The 26,104-nt window shown below is 43.0% G+C and overlaps 1 long non-coding RNA gene across 1 annotated transcript; it reads right to left on the bottom strand.

The window, feature by feature from the left end:
- Positions 1–3,430: 3,430 nt before the first annotated feature.
- LOC121110178 lies at positions 3,431–17,578 on the bottom strand. Its single transcript, XR_005858487.1, has 3 exons — positions 17,422–17,578; positions 9,712–9,831; positions 3,431–5,464 (listed from the first exon to the last, which is right to left on the bottom strand). It is a non-coding gene; the product is annotated as an uncharacterized LOC121110178 (long non-coding RNA).
- Positions 17,579–26,104: the final 8,526 nt, after the last annotated feature.

The raw sequence follows: 26,104 nt of genomic DNA, 5'->3' as shown, positions 1-26,104 counted from the left end.
AAGTTGGCTGACAGGTTGAATTTCTACTTTGGTCAGAGGTTTCAAATTATGGTGGGCTCTGGATGAAAAGTGAATAGAAAATATCCTAAATTAAGAACTCAAGAGACTGGAATCTCTTTCTATAACTGTTCTGGAGCAACAAAACCACCATATTTTAATACAGAATCTTGTTGGTGAATAATTTATAAGTAGAAAACAGGTGAAATGTCTTAGGTAAAAGCAGTACAAAATGCTTGCTCACAAACACTGATGAAAGAAAAGACCATATTCTGTTATCATATTTCCTTACTTTGAATTTTATTCAAAATAATAGCATAAGGAACATTTTGTGGTAAACAATAAAAGTGGGTTTTCCTCTCCTTCCAGCAACTGTTCAGGCTGCTTTGGTGCCAATTGCATAGGATCATAGAATCATTCCAGTTGGAAGGAACTTCTAAAGGCAATATAGTCTTAGACTGTATTACAGTAGAGATTATTATGATTTAGCAGAGAGTTGTTAGAGTTAGGGTACTATGGTTAGGCTGCGGTTGGACTTGATGATCTTTGAGGTCCTTTCCAACCTGAGTAATTCTATGATTCTATGATAGTCCAACTCCCCTGCAGTGAACAGGGACACCTACAGCTAGTTCAGGTTGCTCAGAGCCACCCCTCCAGCCTTTTGTTTTTCAAAATTAGACAGCAGTAGATTTAAAACCCTAAAGTCGGGAGCATCAATCAGGGCACCAAAGTGCTCTCGGTGTCTTCCTGCTGGGACGTGTGATGCCAATGGGGATAGGACAAGCTCTCATTTGGGATGGAGCTGTGGGTGCCGCCATCCTGCAGGTAAGCAACAATATCTTATCTTGGAAGGGAATGACAAGCAGCATGGGCCTTATCCAAAAGGCTGCTGCAACTCTGCCATCTCAGAAGTCAGACACACAGCTGTGCACAAGCTGATCACAACCTTGTCCGTTGATCTATTATTGGAAATCTGTTATGGTAAGGAAGTGCTGGCTCTCCACATTGGCTACAGGATTCAGTTCAGCAGGGTGAACTTTTCACCCTGAAATTAATCTGTGATAATTTCTGGTCTTCCACTGTTTTCAACTCATTATCATTCTATCAGCTTCAAAGGAGATGTGCAGTCCTGATTTGCATTACTGTCACTAGAGCAGAAATGTACCCTCCATTCCTGACAGAATGGCCAGCACATTTCATCACAAAGTCTTCTTCTAGGAAACCCATCACTTCCATGATAGCATTCTGAGTTATAAAATGTGTGAGAAGGGGTATCTGTCAGAACATACTTCTGTATTTTTTTTCTAATCCATAAATCAAACAGACCAGAAAATAGGAGGCAAGGAAAAACTTTAATGCAGTATTGCATTTCCAAGGTAATAGAAAATTTCAGCACCGTAGAACACAAACTGATCTGTTATGTGCAACATGTCAGACTTTGATAAGCTATGGGTTTGAACTCTTTTACATCTCTGGATCAGGTTGGAGCCACACACCACCATGCTGCACTTCAGAGTCTGACATGCCAATGGGGAGAAGGTAGCTAAAATAACAACAGCATCTACCGCAAAGACAGGTCTGTGCTGCCACCCACATCAAAGACAAATGCAAAGGAAATGGCAATTATGGCATTTATTTGGGCATATTTTGTGAAGGTCTTCCTTTCTGAGAGAAGCTGTAGGAATAGCAGAGATGCTCAGAGAGCAGGAAGCAGTAAAGGACCATGAAGGGAAGTTCTGATGCAAAAATATATGGAAAGGAAGAGAGGAAAAGTCTTAGGGTGTACTTAGAGTGTAAAGAGAATAAGTGATGAGAATCGGTTATCCCAAAGTCCTGCCATTAATGGCTTCCAGAATACTACAGTTCTTGGGTGCCTAAAAGCATCTCAGGGCTCACAGAATCGTGGGGTGGTTGGGGTTGCAAGGTCCTGGAGGTCGTCTGAACATTAAAATTCAAGAGCTGCACAACATAGTAGTGTAACACTGTGTACCAGTGATAATTTCCTTTCTCCTAAAATGATTAATTTAGTGTATGGAAATGGTGTGCATGTGGCAGAACTGGAGAAGACCTGGAACTATTCTTAAACCAGAGCTTGTGTTATTATCTCAGCTCCATTAGTATCTAAATGCAGAACATGTTCTGGAATGGAAAATGCATCTCTCTGCATTTGGAGATAAAAAGTCAGGGGAGAAAGAATGGTTATGTAGATGTATATATTTTTTAATCTGTGAATACTATTTGTTCAAAGCAAATTCATAAACCAATAACATCTTATATTCATGAAAAGGCTACCACCAGAATGCAAATGAGACATTTAAAATCTTAATCACTCTATCACTCATAAGTAGTTTGAGAATTTCATGTAATTATGCCACAAGAAATTCTATTAAATGAAGGTGAATAATTTATCACTTACATGATACAGCCAAAGCTGGAGACTCCATAGTGAGTCATAAAATCTATTTTTATTTAGGTTTTCTAGGAAACAGGAATCAAAATTTTAACTATGAATACTGATATTGGCTCCTGATAAGAACTTCCTGATACTCCAAAACATATACAAAAGGAGCACTAATTGAATGGAATGCACTACAGTTGAGAGAGGAAAGGGGAAACACTAACATATGCAAGAGCATATGGGTAATGAAAGAGCATATGTCTATTATAATAAAATTATGTTTCTAATATTTAGTAGTTCTGTGATAGAGACTGAACATGAGTAATTCCTAGCCCTTGATGCAAAATTGAATCCTTTTGTATGTTAGGAATTAGAGCCTTTACAACTCGTAGAAATGACTCTTAAATGACACAAAATCTGCAGTTGTGTTTCCTAAGAAGTTGCGTTTGTGGAGATTTAAGACTGCAGTGAGCATTCTGCATGCAGAACAACGTGTGGGAGATTTGCAGGGAGGGATGGCTCTATCCAATAGCGGGTGCATCACACTTGAACTAGCTTCTACCACGGGATGCTGCTGGCTTTGGCTTGTTACTGCTTCCAGGCAGAGGTGATATGGGTTTACAACAAAGGCCTGCAGAATGGTAAACAGAAGACACTCCTGAGCAGCCTTCCCTCCAATTATGCTTCATCAAAATATTTGGTCCGATTTGGTTAGCATCACGGGAAAGACAATTTTACATTAGATAGTCATGATTATTTTTTCTTTGTATCACTGTGCTGAATAAACAGACGCTTCGCAACTCACACACAGAACAGTCGGAGCTGTTAATGATTTGAGTAAAAACTGACTGCCAACATTTTAAAGGACAAATAGGCAGCTTTACATTGACCCCATGTAGCCACAGGGAAGTAGCTGAGCAGTTACACTTTTGTAAGAGTATGACAGTAGCTTATTTACCCAGATTTTGGATGAAAGGAAGACATTTTTCACTACTGGGGCAATGAGGCACAGGCATAGGCTGCCCAGAGAAGCTGTGGATGCCCCATTCCTGGGGGCGTTCAAGGCCAAGTTGGATGGGGCCCTGGACAGCCTGATCTGGTGGGTGGCAGCCCCACCGATGAGGGGAGGTTGGAGTTAAGGTTTTTAATCTGGTCAATCAATATTTAGTTAAATTTGAAGAAAACTGCTCATAAACCGCAGTTCTTCGTCAAAAGAGTTTTCAAAACCATATGGAGCAAAGCCAGGAGATAGTACTTGCAGCATCATCAGTTATTTCCATTCATGTATAAATGTTTTCTGCTTCTGTCTTCTGAAATAAATCTGTCCAGCTGGCTTCATATAAATCTACAGAAAGGAGATCTGAATCTTCTGCCTTGCACAAAAGACACTCTATTTGTTTTGGTTGCCTTTGGAGTTGTGTTGTCATTTGGCAGGGCCAATGTCTTCCTTCAGTTCTGCACTGAAGCTATTTTCTCCTTAACCTTGTCAGAAAAACATGTGCATAGGTGAAAGTATCTTCAAAAGCATCTAGCATTAGCTAAAAGTGTGTTAATCTCAGGGAGAGGTGTGAAAAAGGAGGCAGATATGGGGAAAGGAGCAGACACAAAACAAGACAAGATTTAATGTTGAGGAGGAAATCAGTATGCAGCCAAAGCACAGCCTGGTTTACTCTTTACAATGTTTTCTCAGAGCCTCTGAGCTGACTTCTTCAGAGGCAGAAGGGGCGAGGAGCAGGCTCTGCCTCACACTGCAGCAGCACTGAGGCTGGGGTGGCTGGGATGGGTTTTAAGGCTCCCTCCAGACCAAAGAGCCCCCCAAGACTCAGGCAGTACTCCCACACCACCCAGTCCCTGTAAGAGTATACTTAAATAAGAGTCACATCAGTTAGAATGGGGGTAGCAGCACTGGGATTATCAACAAGCTGAGAGCTAAAACCCATTACTATATTAGGGTATATATTAGGGGTTAAATAATGAAGTGTATCAGAGTAGAAACGTCAACAGAAGGCTACCCAGGTACTCTGCTTTCCCTAGAAATAACTGTAAACAAAGCATTTGGGCAGTTAGGCTGCTCTGAGAAATAGAAATAGACAAACTGGATTTGTACCTCATATGGCTCGTATGTGATTAAGCTAAAAATAAATGTAAATAATTGTTGGGAAATAACAAGATTCTGTTGCAGAAATATTTTGTCAATGACTGGCACAGTGGCGGCACAGCTACTTCAGGTGTGTCCTGCTGAGGAGTACAAAGACAATGCTTTGAGATGGAGACAACCTGCAGGATGCCTCCTCACTGGCCCCTCATGCAAAGGCAAGGCGAGCTTCTTGTGAAATCTTCATCTCTTGCAAAGGCAAAAAGTGAAACAGTGAGTACTGCACCAGCGGGCAATTTACAGGTGGGAGCTGGCTCTGGCTGAAGACTGATGAGACTGAGCCTCAGGAGCCGTTGCCAGTATGGAATGCTTTATAACCATGGGTTTTTATCTCCCCTCTCTAGTGTGCATCATTCTTCTGTTACGATGTTAATGTGGCCTGGATTGTTATGTGCACCATGCAGTTCACTTTCCACTGTCTCGTACTTCATGTCCTTGTGAAAGTCCATGACCTCTGGGACATGGGGACCTGGAATGAATAAATATCCGAGAGCTTTTGCTGCAGCCCCCAGGAAGTGAGGAATGATCTGGGTAGGTGTCAGAGGTGCTGCAAAGAGCACTGTGAAAACCTGCTCCGAAAGAGGCAAAATAAATGCATTTGTGTGAATAGTTTTTAATTTGCTTTTCTTAGACCTTTATAGCATGAAATAAAATGCATATTTGTGCTATATAAAGATGGATTATGCACAGAACCATAGTAAGTGCGGTGTTACAGATATTCTTTTTTATGTATATAATGAATTATTTATCTGACTGTCTATTTAGGTTTATAGAGTGTTAACTGAGTGCATTTGTGAGCTGCAAGAAATGTAATAACTGTAAATGTGCGTCTCTGGCAAAAGAGTATCAGATCGTTTCAGAGCTTTCACCTTCTCGGAGCTGAGCTTCCTCTTGTTTTCTTCCCAGGGTGATTTCTGAAAAAGCAAATAGGAAGTAAAAATGAAGGCAAAGTTATTTACAAGTGATCAAACAGCTTTTCATCCAGAGTCAGCTACATGAGTCTAGAGGTGTCAAGAGCACATCTTAAGTCTTGAAAGTATCACGTGTTCCAATAGTCTCACAGTTTAAGTTGCTGCATTTTCCTAAGCACAGCTCAAATGTTAAGATGGAGAAACAAATCCTCTCTGCAACCTCCTGATTGTAACACTGATCTGAAATCAAAGAACAGGACAAGGATAGCAGTGCTTCCAACAGCTGATGAAGTTACTTCTCATAAGCCCCCACTGCACCGTGCAAGCATTCCCTTAGTTACATTCCAGGCTCCAAGAAGAGGGAGCAGCTGGTGGATTCCTCATCTCCTTTCCCTCTCTGTAGGGTCAGTGGTCCTGTGAGCAGGCTTGTAAAGGAGAAAAGGAAATCCCTGCTAGCTCGGGTATGACTGTTGTGCAATAGTTTTGCATGCAAGTAGCGCCACAAGTTCCTCTTTGGGACTAGAAAACCACTGAGATAGTTATTTCAGAGACACCAGTGAGGGGACAGTTCCCATCCTGAAATCACAGAATCATTAAGGTTGGAAAAGACCTCTAAGATCATTTAGTCCAACCATCAACTCATCATCCCCATGCCCATTAAAACAAGTCTCTCAGTGCCATGTTTCTTGAATGCCTCCAGGGATGGTGACTCCACTGCCCCCCTGGGCAGCCTGTGCCAATGCATTATCGCTCTTTCGGAGAAGAAATTTTTCCAAATATCATAGAATCATAGAATGGCCTGGGTTGAAAGGGACCACAGTGATCACCCAGTTTCAACCCCCCTGCTACGTGCAGGGTCACCAACCACCAGACCAGGCTGCCCAGAGCCACATCCAGTTTGGCCTTGAATGCCTCCAGGGATGGGGCATCCACAACCTTCTTGGGCAACCTGTTCCAGTGCGTCACCACCCTCTTTGTGGAAAACTTCTTAATATCTAACCTAAACCTCCCCTGTCTTAGTTTAAAACCACCCCTCCTTGTTTTATCACTATCCGCCCTCGTAAACAGCCTTTCTCCCTCCTGTTTACATGCTCCCTTCAAGTACTCAAAGGCCGCAATGAGGTCTCTCCAAAGCCTTCTCTTCTCCAAGCTAAAGGAGAAGGTAAATATCCAGCCTGAACCATCCTGGTGCAACTTAAGGCCATTACCAAACCTAATGAGTCAGAAACCCAGGAAGCTTCTTTGTGGGTAATCCCCATTTGTGTTTGGTAAATACCATTATAAAACATTTTCATCCGTATGACTTGTCCTTGCATCCTTGAATCCTTGCACTGGATTCAGTCATCATGTGCAGGACTTTCAGTTATGATTAGACATTAACTGGAGGATCACACTGAAAATTGAATACATTGTGTTGCTAAAAGCAATTTTTAAAAACTTTAGAAATCAGAAAAAAACATTAATATCTACTGCTGGGTTGCAATTAGAGTTGGAAGGAGTTCTTTGTTTATAGTAGAAAATGCTGATGAACTGCATCTCTGTAGAATGCTGTTCCTATGTTGCCACACTGACCTGCTTTCTCCATTTAAGAACAGTGTATTTAAAAAACGTAGTGTTTGTCTGCAGTTTTGAACCAAATCCATTCTAGGCTATTCAAAGACATGTTATTGCGAAGGATGTGAAAAGGAAGATTAAACCCAGCCCTTAGTTTCAATTTTTCAATCCCAGTTTTGAAAATATCGTTGGTTTTGAAAGCACTCTGTCCAGTTTAAGGGGATGTAGTTTTGTTTCTTTGGCTGGAGTTTGCACTGACACTTTTTTTTCTTGTGAAATGCTGGGAATGATCAGCATTTTGAAGGCAGAGAAGCACCTTTCATTTGATTAAATACTGGCTCTGGTCCTCAAAAAGGTGGAGGTCCCAGTCCTCTGTGCTCTATTCTATTCTACTCTTGCTCTATGTAGGAAGACTGGTAGGTATATATTTTGGAGTATCCAGTCACTTCTTAATATGGATTATATGCATGTAGAAAGAATTACGCAAAGAATTAAATGTTTAGAGGATTTGAACCTAAATATTAGTCCTTACTTCTAAACTGGCCTGAGCAAATACTGCTATTTGACATCTTCTCTTTCCTACTCTTTTCCCTGTGGCTTTCGTAATTTGGAGTTTCTTTTAAAGTGAAATGTGCACTTTCAGACAATGTTTCTTGAATTATGTATGTGTTGTTGCTGTTTATGTCCTTCTCTGCTGTTACTGAATACTGAACTTAACTGCAAGCTTGCTTTTTCTCCAGTGCTTATATTGTTTTTGCTTCTCTATCCACTTTGAAATTTATATGTCCCTAAAAGTGTTTCAATGTATGAACTGATAAAGGGTTCACAGAATTATTAGATGTGCCTATACCTCCAAACTTTAGAGGTGTTGTTCACTAGTTTTGTTTCCTCTAAGACATTTAAGTAGTTATTTCGAATCTCTGAACTACCCACATGACTTTGGGTAGATGCCCTGAGGATGTGTGTCCAAATAGCTGTGCTGTTGCTGATGTGGCCTGAAGCAAGTCGCACAAAGGAGCTTAATAACAAAAGCATAGAGCCAGGACTCAGTGAGACCCTGCTGTGCAGTGAAGCTCTGTGATGAATCTCTCCAAGGCCCAGAACCTTCCTTGCAGCAGTGGTGGAGTTCTCAGGAGCCCCCACCAATACCCATGCCTCTGTCCCAGGCAGCCCCACCAAACGGCAGTGTCTGTATGCATTAGTACAATCCCCTGGAAAGACAGACCTCTTTATATATCCCAAACTGGTCACATATACAAGGGTTGCATCCAGACCGATGCCCACTTCATGTAAAATTCATCTGGCTTCTCTCTGTGCATAATTCGTCCAAGCAGACCAGAAGTGGACGTTCTGGCCTGGCAGCACTTCTTCCAACTGAAATACATTTCAAAGTACAAATGCAACCCAGGCCGCACCAGCACCGCATTTACTGCTGTAGTCTGTGTGGCGTGCGGAGCCTCCCCCTACTTTTGAAAGGCTCCCAAACAGCAATCTTTAATCATTTCCCCTTCCATTCTTCTCCTTATCAGCTGTCTCCACACATCAACCCCCCCCTGAACTTTTGTCCTCCATTTTCATCATGTACAATATTTGTCTTGACTTATTTAGATTGCAGGCTCTCTGAGGAAGGGAATGTGCTTTATCTCCTTGGAAGAAATGGCTGTGGAAATGTATGGCACTATATAAATGCTTTGTAATACTAATAACACGAATGTGTGTGAAGTTTGTGCAGCTTATGGTTAGTGGATTCGATGGTGACTAAGTCTTTTCCATCACTTGGGATGACAAACACCCTTTTTAATGCTCTCAAGGATCTCAGACCCCGCCTTCTGCTTCTTGTATTGCCATGGAAAGATAAGGCAATGTATCTTTTTCTATTTTTTTCTTTCTTTCTTTTTTTTTTTTTTTAATATGTGAGGCTTGGGAGAAGGAGGGGTCTTGCATCTGAGCTGACTGTACCAGCAGGAAACACACAACAGCATTTTAAAATGCTAACAGTAAGAAAGATAGGGATCTTGAGACAAAAGGCTAGGAGGTGTATTTTATTTGCCCCACTGTAAATCAGAAGTCACTTTTCTAATGATAAATTGTCCAGTGTGAAGTGGTATCAGAATCAGGCCCACAGAGGGCCTAAGGTAAGCAAAGGTTACAAGGGGTGATGACAAAGAAAGGAGAACAATAAGAAAAGAAATATGAAATGCCCATTGCAATAAACATTGTGCGAATCATATATAATCAGGCTGATGAATTGGAGGTACATATGTGCTGGAGGGGTGCTGCACCACTGGTACTGCTGAAGCACAGCAGAGCCAGAAAATGACATCGGTAGGAACACTGAGGAACAGAGTTTACAGAAAGGCTAGAGCAGACAAATGGGAGCCAGGGTGACATTAATACTGAGGAATAATATTGTGTTTGATGGAAGACTATTAGGGCTTTCTCTGTCACTGCAGAGCTGACAGCAGCAGTGATAAGGAGGAAGGCCACAGGAAGCTGACTTATGGTTGTTCTTAATCGAAACCTATGTGAGATCCCAGAACCTCCCCAGGCTTTTGTCAACTGGCTGCCACTGGTGGTCCTTCAGCTGACTTCTGCACTGATTGAAGGACGTTCCTTCTCTCCTCTGACCTAGATGGTGTTTTAGGATTACAGTTTCCTTTCACTCATGCTGTTCTCACAATTAAAAGACAGCTTACCTGTGCCAATAGGCAGATGTCCTTGGTAACACAGTTTGTATTACAGACAAATCAGAGGAATCTTCTCCACACCTTGACATCAGGAGGTAGAGAATCAACTAATTTTCTTGGTATTTAGTTCTAGAATTGAATAGAACATCAGCCTGATGTTAAAACTATGACAAGCTTAAATTCAATCTGTCTGCTGCTTCCCAATCATTAGCTCTTGCTGTGTCACTAGTTTTGCTAGTAATTGTCCAAAAGCTCTGAGGGACAACACTAGCAGTGTCAATCATTCATTTTAAAATCATATTTAATGTACGTAGCAAACAAGAAAAGTTTCTTCTCGGTCCTCATCAGTCTGTCTCATAGCTATTCTGGCAAGTGCTTTTCTAGGAAGGTGCAGTTTTCATTTTCCATCCATTCAGCCTTTGGCCTCCTGGAGTCAGCAAACACCAGGGCTAAAGCTGCATGCTAAACACTGGGCCAGAGCAGGAGACTACTTTCGCATCAGACACAAGTGAACTTTGCTATTTTTCTGTCTAGCATTTCCTGAATTGGTGACTTGCTGGCAAGGAGCACCAAGCCCCAGATGCTGTCCTATTATCAGCGCCCTGAGCCATCAACTTCACTAACAATTTTTTATTTCATTTATCTCTGTATTATACTGCCACTGCTAATTATAGGGTCTACGAATTGTGCTTTTACTATCCATTTACCCACTTTATTATCTGTGATTTTCTGTGGTAATGATTTAGCCCATCTGTAACTCTTCCTGACTCCTGCCCTAAGCCTACTGTAATGCAACACCTTTCTTCTTTTCACGTCCAGGCTTAAATTTCCAGATTACACGGGCAAAATTTCCTGGGCATTTTTCCAGTGTCAGATTTGTTTGCCTGTACCACTTGATACATCCGAAGATGCAGAGGAGGATTTGCGCAAACACTTACCCTTGCGTGCTTCCAATTAGTGCTTATGAACTGGGATTCTGCAAGGCTAATTAGATAAGGAATAAGATGTACAGGCACCTGAAACCCAAAATAAGATTCAAATCCTATGAATCTACTGTGACATCTCTTGGACCATGACTTTGAGAGATAGTCATCCATACTGGTGCTCAGCAGTAAACAAAAGGCGTCCCTCCCAGCCCCCACCGCTGGGTGTCTGTCTGCTGTAACAGAGAGGGTGCTCTCGGTTCTGCTAAATATGCATCCTTCAGATAGACACACTCTAGTGCTCAAGTAAAACAAGGGAGAGCAGCAAGCTGATGGGCCATCAGGAAACACAGCAGCTGTCTCCCAGAGAGTGTATTTGTAATATACCTTTACCTCAGATGCTCCTGACTGCTAGGAAAGAAAATGGAGAATTCTGCTCATCCACCAGAGACATAAAGGAAAACTTAACTCACTTTTTGGTGTATTTGCATACACCAGTCTAATCCTTTCCTGGATCTCTGTTTTACAGCATAGCTCGTATCAGTAGATGGTGTAGATTTTTCTTCCTACAGCTCCAAAAGCAAGCTTCTGTGCACAGTGCACATTCCTATTTGGAGAACACTAGCTCCAGCTGATGAGAATGTTTTTAAAAGGTTTTGGACTCGCTCCCACTGAGAGTAGTGGAAAAAATTACCTTTGGTCACTGACAAGTTAAGGTAATGCCAAAAAGTTTCTGAGAAAGAAGCTAACAGTTTAGAAAACTAAATGCATGACAAACTGCATGGTTTCCTCTAGTGATGGTTTTGTGTGGTGATGGTGTACCGTGACCCATTCTTACATGTATTCCAGATGAGTAAAAATGGCCTGCTGCTTTCCCACAGAACTGCACAGCAGGTACCACTGCACCCCAGAGTGCTGCTCCAGAAGGGACGCATTATCACACAATGATGGAAGAAGAATAAGTGTTTTTTTAGCATAATGAATGCGATCAGATCACATTCCCCCCCCCCCCCCCCCCCCCCCGTTCTCATCAGCACTCACACCTACAGTCATTCCACGCTGCTGCGTCTGGCTGTTGGCTATGAACCCCTCCTGATGCTCCCCCCAGTTCCACCCTCTCCTCCGCATTTCTCTGCTCCTGGAAGTCACTCTGCAGAGGAATTCGTGCTGATGCACGGCCCTGACTCTTATCACTCTGTCACAAAAACAGCTTCAAAACACGGATTTTCTGTGGTTAGCAAAAAAGCCCAAAGTGTGGTCATTAGCTCTACCGGTATCCCGAAGTGAGCAAAACAGTACAAAACTACAAAGAGTGTTTGTTTTTCCTCTGAGCACTGCGGTGAAATATGCCTGCTCAGATATTAGATATCTCATGAATAAATATATTGCTACATTAGCCTTCACACACCAGCTATGTTAAACAGTCTGCGAGTTATTGTTCTTAGGACCAAGAGCTTCAAGTTATGCAGTGGTGTCATGCAGAATCAGCTTGGAGAGAGAAAGAGCTGCATGAGCAGCAAAACAGTTTGCTCTCTGCTGGAGGTGCTGATTTGCATCAGCCCCTGAAACGAAATCAACCCCTGGGAAATAGAGATTTGCTCTTTGGTAAAACTCCTGCTATAAGAATTGTCTTGCATGCCTTCTGGCTTTCTCTTCTGGAGATCAGCGATATGTGTAAATAAAGCAAGTTATGCCTAAGCATTAACCACAGTGCAGTTTGCATTGTAATGTGGAGTTACTTCAGTAAGCCTGAAGAATTTGAGCTCAGAACTCAAAAGCTGTTTGCTGCAGTTTGATCTGTTTTTCAGCTCTATGCAGCCATGGAAATGCGCATGTGTGGCCCCAGTGCAGAGGTGTGTGGAATCCCAAGGAGCTGGCCTGGAGCTGAGACCCACGTTAAGCTGGAACAGTCATAGAATCATAGAATGGCCTGGGTTGAAAAGGACCTCAAAGATCACTTAGTTTCAACCGCCCTGCCATGGGCAGGGTTGCCAGCCACCAGATCAGGTTGCCCGGAGCCACATCCAGCCTGGCCTTGAATGCCTCCAGGGATGGGGCATCCACAGCCTCCTTGGGCAACCTGTTCCAGTGAACAAGAGGGAGCGCTTCCCAGAGCTGGGCCATGTGTGAGCTTATCCTACTGGGAACCCTTGGCTGTGCCCCAGCATCTCTGCTCCTGGGGGGTTGCCTGCATTGTGCTCCTGCTCAGGAGTTGAGAGTCAATGCCTGCTCGTGCCCTGAGGATCAGGAGAGAGCTCAGGTGCGTATTTAGGTTCAGACCTGTTCATTGTCTTCCTCCTTTCAGGCTTAGGAGGGCTGGCATGACACAATGAGGCAAAGTGTATGTAAATAGAGCAGGAAAAACTGATTAACACACAGAGAAGTAATTTATGAGCATGTGAAGCAGACTGTAATAATAAAGAGGGTTTGCTTACTTGAAGTTTCTCTTCACTAGACAGAAGAGCAACCAAGAATACCTCAAGAGTACTGCTTCTCATACATGCTCTTTCTTTTCCACTCTTTCAGTGCACAGTGTGATGCTTGATCACTCTCATGCATTTGGAGTGATTGCAAAATTGAGATGTTACCATTACTGAGGTCCTGCTTAAATATTCTCCTTTACCTTCATGAGGGAGCAGGGCAGTGGTCAGTACTCTTATTTCCTTGGGTTGAATTACGTCTTTGTCAGTGTTAGCCTGAAGAGGCTCTGTGAGTTATTTGTAATAGTGTCTACTTTCATACCTCTTACTTCTTTCCCTTTGGGCCCTAAACAATCAACCACTTCATGACCTGTGCAGGTTCAGGCAGCAAACATGACCTTGAGGATGCTGCCACCACTGAGCACTGGTTTGCTCTGCAGCTGAATGCTGCTCCAATTTTATCAAGGGCTGAGTGTTGTCTAATTCCAAGTCATAAACACATTTTCCTTTTGCATTGCATTTCCTCAGGCCCTGCAAGCACTTGTGTTTTCAGTTCTCTGTTGACTAGAATACCAATAGACAACACCTTGCACCTGACTGCTCTGTTCTGGAGCTTGGCCAGAACAGGCCAAGCAGGCAGCAGGTTCTGCTCTCATTCTCACTTATTTTGCCTGGAGAAGCAGTGGATACCCCATCCCTGGAGGTGTTCAAGGCCTGGTTGGATGGGGACCTGGGCAGCGTGGTTTGGTGGGTGGTAATGCTGCCCATGGCAGGGGAGTTGGGACTGGTTGGTATGTTGAGGCATCTTCCAACCCAAGGCATTGTAAAAGACTTTTTCCTTATATCTAACCTAAACCTACCATCTTTAACCTTGAAACCATTTCCCCTTGTTCTATCACCGCAGACCCTGCTAAAGAGTCTGTCCTCTTCTTTCCTGTGGCTCCCCTTTAGATACTGAAAGGCTGCTATTGGGTCACCTTACAGCCTTCTCCGGGCTGAACAGCCCCAGCTCTCTCATAGGAGAGGTGTTCCCTCCCCTGGAACATATTTGTGGCCCTCCTCTGGACATCCTCCAACAGGTCTATGTCTCTCCTGCACGATTCAATGATTTTCAGCCCCAAAGCTGTGTGAGGAAAGCCTTAGTACCCTACTGCACGCTGACCACACAGTGTGATGCCACTTCTATTTCTCACTTTCCCTTGAATGGAGACAACATGGGTTTCTTGACATTTCTCAAATTTCCATTGATCTGCACTTTTTGCCCCTGACCTGTGGCCTGAGCAGCTAGTGCTTTGTAAGCTGGCTCAGCCCTAGCAAAAACAGAGGCAAGCAGTTCTCAGACACTCAGGCTGTATTTTTCCAAAAGCACAAGGAAATGTACTTTGCACAAAGGACTCATTTTTTCTCTGGTGTCATCAGTCCAGAATCTTGTATTTGTCCTGACCTCCTGTCTTTGTCGGAGGCAATAAACTTTAGCACCTTCTTCCTTGTTGCTGCTCTTTTCGGGCCAGTATAAAACTTGGCAGTAATGACTTTCATGTTATCCTTTTAAAATGTTTTACCTTAACATTTCCCTTTCTGTTGCCTTCAAACAAAATTCCATCTCCTTTTTAGTGCTTCTCCTTACAGGGATAAAGTCTCCGGGAATGTGCCATCCCAGCCACCAGCCTTAATTGCCCTCTGCAGTCTCATCCTGCAAAGGCTCTGGCAATCAGCGAGCCATGTTTTGGCTGCGACCAGACAGGTCGGCTGTTGATTTTATTTTATGTTATTTTATTGTTATTACTATTTTTTAAAATCAGATTTGCATAAACATCATTCTGGGTCTTTGCTCCATTGCGTTCCTGTCAAGTGTGCCCTTCCCCACCAAATCCTTGCTTATTTATATTCTATTTACATGCAGATTTGTCTACCCTGGAAAACCAGACCAGCCATCCAGCCAGTTTACCCTCCTGCTTCCTGAAGCAGATTTTCCAGAGGTATGCAGAGATGTGAGACATTTTTCCACAGCATGGTTTGCAGGACCCATCTCTGTACATATTTCAGTGGCATGAAGAACGACTTTAATGTGCCTATATGCACTGAACTGCAATTTCTGCAGAAAGTATTCTTCATCACTCTTCCCCTTACCCTCTCTGTGCTCTCACACCATGCAGAGCACCTAAAATATACAGCCTGTACTTGACAACCTTGGGCCTATTTTTGTGGCCCTGTGTTTCCTCACTCTTAAGAAATCATCACTGAACTCTTCCAAAGGTGCTGTCAGACGTGCCCCACTCAGTGTCTCCTTCTGTCAGTTCCCACTGAACCTCAGAGCCTTGCTGATATATGCTGGGATTTGTCATTCTCCAGTTCAACAAGATCTTACTATTTTCAGGCTAGCTCACCCTTCCAAAACAACCCAGTAATGACAATGAAAAACAGCAGCTACAAAGAGAAAAGGTAGAAGGGACAAGTGCTCGTCTCCTTGGCAAGCCCTCTCAGCCTCCAGCAGCTGGCAGCTAAGTGGCATTCTGAGCTGCAGTGCGTCTGAACTATTGTGTTTAATGGGTGAAAACAGTCCTGTATTAACAAATCCACCTAATCCTTTTTAAAGTACATTTATACTTTTGACCTCTGTGATAGACCACAGTGGTAAGCCCCACAGCTGTGTCCTGCGTTTTGTAAAAAGAACTTCCTTTTGTTTGCTATAAAGCAGCTGCATGACCACTGCAATGGTGCCTTTTTGTACAGAGTGTGGTAATGGGTATAGCAAACTCGCACATCTTAACCAGGAGTTAACCAGCAGGTCAGGGGAGGTGATCTTTCCCTTTGTTTGGCATCACTAGGACACACGAGGGACGTGAAACTACTGGAGCATGACCAGGAAAAAGCCATGAAGATAATGGAGGCACTGGAGTGTCTGTCACATGAGGAGAGGCTGAGAGCTGATTTTTCAGCCTGGAGAAATCTCAGAGTGAATCTTATCAGTGCGTATAAATGCTTGATGGGGGATTAGAGAAGACAGATTCCTATAGAGGGATCACGGTAACAGTTCAGGAGATAATAGAGTATAGGATATTCATTGTGGGGTTGGTCAAACACTTGGGCAGGTTACACAGAGAGCCTGCAGAATCTCCATCCTTGGAGATTTCAACACTTAGCTGGGAAAGACCCTCATCAGCCTCATTTCTTTGGCCCTTATTTGAGAAGGGGTTAGGATTAGTTGACCTTCAGAGATCTGTTCCAACCTAGATTATTCTGATTGTGAATGATCATTTTATACTTACTTTCTCAGTGCTGTCCAGGATTCCAAGAGTTCTTGCTGATGTAACCCTTACTCGTGTGGAAGCCAGTCAGTACCTCACTGCTCACCCCCAAGTATTTTCTAGCTTTCTGTTCTGAGATGCTCACACACTGACAACCACCACATAGAATTGCTCAGGTTGGAAAAGACCTTCAAGATTACCAACTCCAACCACAACCTAACCATACTACCCTAACTCTAACAACCCTCTGCTATATCATGTCCCTGGTGACTGGAAAAAAGGCAACACTCATCATACTTCTGTGCCAGGAAAGATCATGAAGCAGATTCTCCTGAAAGCTATGCTAAGGCACATGGAAGACAGGGAAGTGATATGGGAGAACTAGCATGGCTTCACCGAGGACAAATCTTGCTTGACCAAACTAATGGCCTTCTATGATGGTGATGGCCCTCTGTGATGGCATCAATGGACAAAAGAAGAGCCACTGATGTCATCTGTCTGGACTTCAGTAAGGCCTTTGACATGGTACCCCACAACATCCTTCTCTCTAAGTTCAAGCGATATGGTTTTGACAAGTGGACAGTTTAGTGGAAAAACTGGCTACAGGATTGAGTCCAGAAAGTGGTGATCAATGGCTCAATGTCTGGATGAAGACTGGTGATGAGTGGTGTCCCCACCAGGGGTCAGTGCTGAGACCAACACTCTAATATATTCATCAGTGACATTGACAGTGGGGTCAAGTGCACCCTCAGCATGTTTGCTGATGACACCAAACTGAGGGGTGCAGCCAACACACCAGTAGGATGGGGTGCCACCCAGCGGGCCCTAGACAGAATTGAGCAGTGGGCCCAGGTGAACCTCATGAGGTTCAACAAATCCAAATGCAAGGTCTTGTACCTGGATCGAGGCAACATTCACTACCAATACAAGCTGGGGGATTAAAGGATTGAGCACAGCCCTGCCAGAAAATACCTGGGGGTACTGCTGGTTGGGAAGCTGGACATGAGCCAGCAGTGTGTCCTCACAGACCAGAAAGCCAACTGTATCCTGGGCTGCATCAAAGGAATCATGGCCAGCAGGCTGAGGGACCTTCTTCTGCCCCTATACTCTGCACTGGTGAGGGCTCACCTGGAGTACTGCATCCACATGTGGAGTCAGTACAGGAGAAATGTAGACCTGTCGGAGTGTGTCAAGAAGAGGGCCACAAAAATGATCCAAGGGATGGAGCACCTCTTCTACGAGGACAGGCTGAGAGAGCCTGGTAGAGAGCCTGACAGGCTGTTCAGCCTGGAGAAGAGAACACTCTGTGATGACCTCATAGAAGACTTTGTGGAGGGGAACCACAGGAAAGAAGGGGATAGACTCTTTATCAGGGTCTGTGGTTATAGAAAAAGGGGAAATAGTTTCAAGCTTAAAGAGGGTAGATATTTACACTAGATGTAAGAAAAAGTCTTTTACAGTGAGGGTGGGGAGGCACTGGAACAGGTTGCCCAGAGATGTGATGGATGCGCCATCCCTGGAGGCTTTCAAGGTGAGGCTGGATCAGGCCCTGGGCAACCTGATGTAGCTGTGGGTGTCTCTGCTCACTGCAGCAAGGTTAGACTGGATGACCTTTAAAGGTCCCTTCCAACTCTAAGGAGTCTGTGATTCTGATTCAGTATGACATTCCCAATTTTACTACATTCTCCAGAATAACAGAACTGCCTTATTCTCTTTCAATTTTGTCTAATGTGAGAAGAATGTTCTCAGATAGAAACTGGGGACTGATGTCCCTCACAGCTTCATCCCACACTCTGCTAGCCACTCTCTTCTTTCCTGGAATACATCTCCCATTGTTTCTTTGTTTGGTTCCATGTTTTTCAAAAGAGTGCATTGCTCCTCATGAGACTAAAGGCCAGCCATGTTTCCAACAGAGGGATGCAGATATTTCCTCTGCATCTAAGCCTGATTCCAAATACTTTTTTCTCCACTTTCCATCGCACTTCAGAGGTGCTAGATTTGTCATACTCAGTTTCAAGCTTTACCCATTTGCTGCCTGTTTCCTGCATTTTTAATATTAGTATCCTTTATCACCATGTTGCTTTATTCACCTCTGTTCAGTTAAAAATGAACACAAACTCAATTTGCTTTCAGGCTCCATCTCCCTGCGTGGTGTCCATTACACAAAGGTTTTCAGTGAAGTTGTCGGTGTGATTTTGTCCATGTAGACTGCGCCCTTTTATTGGCTCTTTGTAAACTCTCTCTGAGCAGTATGCTTCACTGTTAATCTTGCATTGGTTCCCAAGGGCCAGACCTTGTCTTGCCTTGTAATATTTACCAAAGAATGCATAGTTTCTGACACTGTTTTGTTAAGGATGCGGCTTCAGCTTTCGCATCCATTTTAGGCAGTATCTCTGATTCTTTACTAAGTATCAAAGAGCCTACATCCTGTAGGCTTTACACCAGACCAAGTTTCAATTTTGCTTAGAAAAAAAAATTAGTTTGCTTTGTTCAGAATTAATGCAGGGTCTTGCTGGGGTTTCCATCATTTATTTATTTATTTACTTTTAAATATATTTTAAATATTTTGTCCCTCTAGTCAGAAATAGATATCTCTAAAATTGGAAAATGTGATCAGTTGCGAAGCCTGTGTTGTACCCTGGAAGCATAACTGACACTTGCTTCATTTCACCATTATTCCTCATTTTTTATGCAGCAAAAAAAATTCATTATCATTCTGAGTTAATTGAAAGCTATTCAAAACAGAAAATGCTTCAGAACCAGCAAAAACTCGGAACTATATCCTAATATTTGTTATTTTCTGCACCCCTTCCCTGCAGACACTAAACTCAAACCTCCAGTTGTTTCCCACATTTCTGAAGAATTTCACCATCATTTTTTAATCCACTCCATTCATCTTTTGGGAAATTTCCTTAGTTCATTTTATTTCTGCACCCACACAGCACTCAGAAATTACTTTAAGCTGCAGGGGACAGCAGAGCAGTTTCATCTGATATTTGAGCTCTGGCTGATCATGATTTCAGCTCATGAACCTCTGTCCGACAACAGACTTGGTCCCAACCAGCACTTGCCAGAACCTGCTGGGCTCCGCACAGCCCTCCTTGCTGCCACTCCAAAAAATGCTATAATAATGGATGAATACAGCCACGATGCTTAGGAGACAGCAGGAAGTCAATTTACAATCTTAATACATTACCTCCAGGGTTACAGGGCATCACACATCTGCTTTCTTGCCATAAACATTATTCCTTCAGGGTTCTGCCTTTCCTAAATGTACTGAATCTTTTCTGTTAAATGAGTCCATCAGTTTATGCAAGGAGACTGCTCTCTGAGCACTGTGTAGCCCAAAAAGTGGTGCAAAACAAGAAGTCAGACGTATATGGGGAAAGGCAGTGAAGGAATATGTCGGGCATTACCTGATGGGCAGCCTCCTGCACAGAATCCAGACTGCAGCTTTAGTTCCAGTAGCAAAACGAAAAAGGATAGATACAAGATCTGAATTAGAATGAAACCCGCCTTATGACACCATTTCTTCCCACCTCAGTTATATGTTTTAGTTTAATGTATCCCTGTTGGTGACCAAGTCAAGGAGCAAGGGCATGGCTCTCTCTCACTTCAAGCTGCAGATCCATTATTCTACCAGTGGGAAATAAGGCTTTTGCAGTCTATTATATGAAGCAAAATTGCTTCATCCTCAGGAATCTAAGTATTTCATGAACTAGCAATAGGGAGCCCATACAAAGCTATAATTTGCAATCTGAATCTAATTTCAAACTTCATCTCACCAAAAATGAAAATTAATGTATGAAGGGACTCCTTGTATCTCAAGTACTCTCTTTCTGAATTCTATTACCTTCTGAGTTAACCCATAATTTAGTTTTTTTAAACAAATCAAATTGAAATTGATGGATGCTTTAAAGTTTATAGTTTAATTTCTTTGTGTACCATATCTTAACAAATTACAGTCGGTTTAGGATAAAATCAAGTGTACATAATATGAAATAAGCTTGCCAGGAAACCTACTTGCTTAGGCTGAAGAGTTTTCAAATCTTCTTAGTGTAAAGGGGAACTTTTAATAGACCTTATCCATGTGTGTTGAGACCATGCGATCCTGCACGTATACTGAAAATAGATGGTAAAGGCTAAAACCACATCTAGGATGGTGATTATTCACCTCTAATTCAATGCATACATAATATATGTCCCTCTGATTTGAAGAATACTACATTAGAAAAGACAGGCTAGACAAGAATTTTCTTAATGGTAGTGACAAGAATGATTTTGAGGCACTAGAAAAGCAATGTTTCCCAAGATGCAGTAGGATAGACAGCAGTGCCTTTATGCAGATGGGGTCTTTTGAATGGCATACTTACAAAGGACCAGGTTGACTTGATAGTTTCAATGAACCCTCGTACCCAGAGGAGGTTCATGTGGGTCTTCTGTTACCAGCTCAAGCCTACGTGGCAGAGAGCCCCTTGTCTGGTAGGTTTTACAATCTGAGGTCACTTCAGCTGTGGAAACAGGGCTGAGCAAAGGATTGTAGTGTCAACACACACAACAGTAAGTAAAGGCATATCCTGCAGTAAGGACAACTCCATGCAGTCTGAGCACTAACTAACCAAAGACCCTGCTTTCACCTGCAACCAGATCAACCAGACTTAAACATTCCAGGCTGGCATTTTCCATGCCAGCTGTCTGCCTCACTCTACCTTTTAAGTTTTTAATTTTTTTTAAGCATTTAAGACCCTCAAAATGATTGAGGTTGGCTGAGACTTCTGGGTCCGTCTGGCCCAACTGCTGCTCCAGCAGGGACAACGAGTGCAGGGGGACCGGGACCACATCCAGGAAGCTTTTGAAGATCTCCAAGCAGAGTTTACAGACTCTGGGCAGCCTGTGCCAGTGTTCTGTCACCTGCACAGCACAGAAGTGCTCTTGGTGTTCAGAGGGAACTTCCTGTGCCAGTTTCTGCCTGTTTCCTCTTGTCCTGACACTGGGCACTGCTGAATGCACTTCAGCTGTTTCCAAGGGTAAACTCATGTAAAAGATATGGTTTTCCACATGCTAGAAAAGTAAATAGATGACCCTCCCTAATTCCTTAGCAAGGTCTTTCAAGACAAAACTTATGGTCTGTGATCACACTCTTGTTGTGGATGTACAATCCTTTGTCCCTGTGAAGGCTCCCTGAATTTGGATCAAGTGTAAGAGACCATGAGAATTTCTGTACCCATTTGTAGCAACTAGATCAACACAATGGGAAAGGCATTACAACAAAGGTGTGATGATGGGAGGACCAGCACAATAGAAAGATGTTATAAAGGAGGGGAAGAAGTTTACTCACCCACATCAGAAGATTCCAGGTTAAAGATTCCCTTAAGTGAGGTCTAAGAGAGGTGCAGCTAGGCAGGTGAATTGCCTTCACCTGTGCTCCCAGTTCTGGTCGGGTCCTTTCCTCAGGTGCTCAATCAGTGGTTCAGGCTGTGACTCAACAATTCCCATACACCATATGCTCAGGGGAGAGTTACCAGGAGCTGCTGCAGAGCTAGTAGAGGGAGGGCACTTACATCAGCTGCATATCTACCAGTGTACGCCCTGTGGATGCTCATCTAGGAGATAAACAGGGAGAACAGAAATAAAAAGAAAAGCTCCAGTTAAAATTGTCTAGCAAAGTTAATTCAGCCCCTTCCACGTATGTATTCCCTAACTTTGAGGACATAGCTTTGAAATATTAACATGGAGAATCATCTCTTACCTTCAATAAAAACAATGCAGTCTTCAAGTCTTACATTTCCACAGAAATTATTCTGATTTTGCTCAGGTTTGTTTTGCGTTGCTGTTACTTTTTCTGAGCGTTCTTACTTTTCCAGTAGGAAGCCTGGAAAAGTAGCCCGTCTCATATGAGTTAATGTGGTTATTTCCCTGTGGAGGAAAAGCAATCACAAGAAGCACAAGTGCTTGTTCTTGTGATTGCTTCTGAGGACTAGGTGGTACTTTTGTTCTGCCTTGCATTACCAATTGCTACAGTTCTTAACTTGGAAGGGCCAAAGAGCACGGGGGATTTGATATCATGTTATCACTCCGTGCATCCCCATAACTGATCTCTCAGTACTTTTCCAGAAGAATAACAATGCAGTTCAGTAAATATGCACGTGCGCAAATGCAAATGATACACGAAAATGAGACTGTTGACTAACAGTAAAGAAACAGGTGATTGAAGAGTAAAGCAAAGTGATCCAAATAATTTGTCAGAACCACGAACATGGAGCTGGCCAACATGCTGTGTGCCTCCAACACAGTAGAAATCTGCAGAACAACAGTTTCTGCAGCCCTGGTGTCAGCAACATCTACGGTGCCTTTCAGAGGCCATTTATCAAGAATGATCCTAAGAAGGGTAGATCTATTATTCTGAACATCATATCCTCAGATGAATGTATAGACAATTGTGTAGTAGGCTTGCCTTGCATACTTTATGAATAATGTTTTTTTTTGTTTTTTTTAACAGCTAAGAAATATTTTCAGAAGTAGAAGGAAGCACAGATACAGTTGTTAAATAATGTATGCTATTTGGAATGGAAAGTTATTCTTCTGCCTATCGACATTAGTATTGTTGTTTCTCTCATACATACGCATTACCTCACGTTCCCTGCCACAAATCCCAGTGAGCAATCGCCGCTCAGCAGTTCAGTGTGTGAAGTCACAGAAAGGAGCCTCACAGCAGCTGCCACTTTCATGGCTCTGTCCTTTAAGCTTTTAAACAGTGTTTCCTGGAGGACCGGGGCCTGGTGAAGCAGATCTGGGAGCAGTTCAGCTCCGGTGCAGACCAAGAAGCGGTACAGGTCACTCCGAGTCCGTCACTGCATGTTCCTTCCTTCCCCTGGGGGGCAGCAGAATATTGCTGTTAAGGTCAGCTCACTGGATGCAAAACCCTTTGCATTAACGCAGTGTCCTTGGCTGTGCACAATTTCCCTGCCATACATTCCTGTCGTCCTTGGAATACTCTGTGGTCCCACTGGATGGGAAGAGTGCACTGGATTCGCTTGGGCCTTTGAGAGAAGCATTCTTGCCATCCTCATAGATCATTTATAGCTGAAGCTGCTCATCACAGTTTTTCCACACTGCTTTTCCAATGCCTTTGAGCATTCACCTCAGCTAGAGGCCCCACCTTTAAAAGGAACTGGTCTGAAGACATTTCTCCTCCCATATATATGGATAGATTCTCAGAAACAGTGACAGTGTCCAAAAATAATGAGTCTGTCTTACAAATAACTACATTTTTCTTTTTTTTTTAAGTAAAATGCACTTGAAAAATTTTACATTTCTCATTCCTTGGATATATTTTCATGTTTTTACTGTACTTTTCAACTGTTCAGGTGATGATAAAGAGCCAAGCAAACCAGAAGACATATAACATGCCATGTCCTACAACAAAATGCGAGTATTGCCCTCTTCATCCTCACCTGATGCTTCCAATCAGGCTGCAGCATCACCCTGCTCATTGCAGGCATTTCTGTGGTAAGCAACAGGCATTAGAAAATGAATGTGGCTACACTTTTCAGCATATTTCACGTAGTTTTTCCAGTCAGAGTGGCCTTGAGAGTGTTGGTCTCAAACTGGCAGCTTGGAAGTAAAAGATAACAGTTGCCATTATTCAGTCTCATCACATCCTCCCTTTCAAGCGCTGTTTGAAGAACCCCACGGCAACTGGGTAGCTGTTGAATCACTTATGTTAAAGTTGGACTTCCTAAAGCTGACTGTGGTTTATTAAAAAAACTATCACTGGAAGGGACTTAAAGCATAAATTGTAGTACTTTGAAAAGTACCGGAAAGGGAGGGTTGAGGTCCAGCCGAGGGCATGTAAGGTGATGTATTAAATATGATATCCTACCACAAGCAGGACTTTCATCAACTGTAGAAGATCTGATGATAAAATGGGGTTAAAAGAAGGTTAAGAGTCTCTGGATCCTCAATTACTTTGTAACAAAAATGTCGTGGGGTGATTTATGAGAGATTCAGAACTTTCATGTCTTCTGGGAAATGATTTTTTTATGGGAAGCTATTCAGAATACCATAAAACCCTATTTTTTTTCTATCTGAATTTATTTTGACCCTCCAGGTATTGTGTGGCAAAACAAGCAATAATAATAATAAAGATAGGCCAGATGAGAAGCCTCATTTCAGTTGGATGGATGTCTGTGGGAGAGGTTTCTGAGCACCACATGGTGGATGGTGAAGGCAGTGGGATGGCTGTGTGTGGGGGGATGGATGTTTCTCACTCAGAGGTGACCCTCAGGAACAAAGCCTGCCTGGTTCCCACCTAAGATCAGGACACTGAAAGTGACCCTGAGGATGGGTGGTGCAGTCCTTAACATGCCATGGCCAAGGAAGGTGGTAGAATAACTTGTCAGCCACCAGCCTTATACTTCTCTGAGTGGCAGCCATATGCAGTGCTGTGTTCTCCCACGTACACAGCCAGTATATCAGAAAGAGTAGTGCAATACTGGAACAGGCTGCTCAAGGAGGTGGTGGAGTCACTGTTCCTGGAGGTGTTCAAGAAAAGGATAGATGTGGCACTTCTTAGTGGGCATGGTGGTGGTGGGATGAAGGTTGGACTAGATCTTGGTGGTCTTTTCCAACCATAACAATTCTATGATTCAATGATTCCATGATTCTATGATTCAGGTCATCAGTGCTTTCTGAAGTAGTGTTTTTTAACAGTTTCCTTAGCAGCAGGATGCTTTTCATTATAAAACACCATCAGCCGAGCCATTCACTGAACAGTTTGCATCTGGGCTGCAGGAAAACAGATGCAGGCAAGTGACTGAGGACTGGAGTGACTCACAGCACTTTGTCACTAGTGGTGGCACATGAGAAGGAAAGGTGGTGGTTGAACTGCAGAGCCCAGTCTGAGCTGCAGGGCCGGAGCATTTCACCTGTAACCAGAGCACAGCTTTATGGAAGCCACTGAAGGATGGATGGTAAGCCTGACTGCTGTGTGCAGCTTTCTTACAGAGTCATTTCACAGCGTGTAAGTGCACTGTAAGATCAAAACCATTTCTTAGATTTGCAGCATGGCCCCTGAATCCAATATTGTCTTTTTTCTGTATATCAATGGGAGTTCTCAGCATACGAAAGAACTGTATCAAAAGCAAAACATTATCTGCGAGTTGGGAGTAAAAATTTTGCCCTAAGACTCACTGGCAAGAGATTTACTGGGTCAGCCTACATACAGACTGCTAAACACTGCAATGCCAAAGAAAGGCAACTGCTGTCAGCCATTTGCTTATCCTCCTAAAGCAAAAAAATCAATCCCTGAAACAAGGCAAACATAGCTGCATTGATCTGGCAATGACCTAATTTTTGAAAGCCACTAAAAGGCTATAATGGCATTTTAATTAAAAAAGAAAAAAGAAAGAAAAAAAGGGGGAAAAAAAAAGAACAACAACAACAACAAAAAACCCAGCATTTGGTGATGTGTTGACATGCAGGCAGTGAAAGAGTGATGGGATTGTTCTGATCAGTCTCTGGACTGGAGAGCACATTGAGACAGGGATCTTCCCTGGGGTATGGCTGAGATATTACAACATCACTAAAATACAAATGTTGTTGGATTAAATATGACAGTCTTGATAGTGATGGGTTTTTTTACTTCTTTTTTTTTTTTTTTTTTTTTTGCATTGGAACAAAAAGACGCCTTGCTTTCTACTTTGAAGAGGAAGTTTGCAGAAGCAGTGGTGCTCTCCTTATTTTGACAGATGCTGCAGAGGAAAAACCTCTCACCCAACAGAAAAGTGCCATGAAGAAGCACTTCTCTTTC

This window comes from Gallus gallus, chromosome 3 (genome assembly GCF_016699485.2).
Source record: "Gallus gallus isolate bGalGal1 chromosome 3, bGalGal1.mat.broiler.GRCg7b, whole genome shotgun sequence".
Taxonomy (NCBI): Eukaryota; Metazoa; Chordata; class Aves; order Galliformes; family Phasianidae; genus Gallus; species Gallus gallus.
This window is presented reverse-complemented; position numbering and strand designations above follow the sequence as displayed.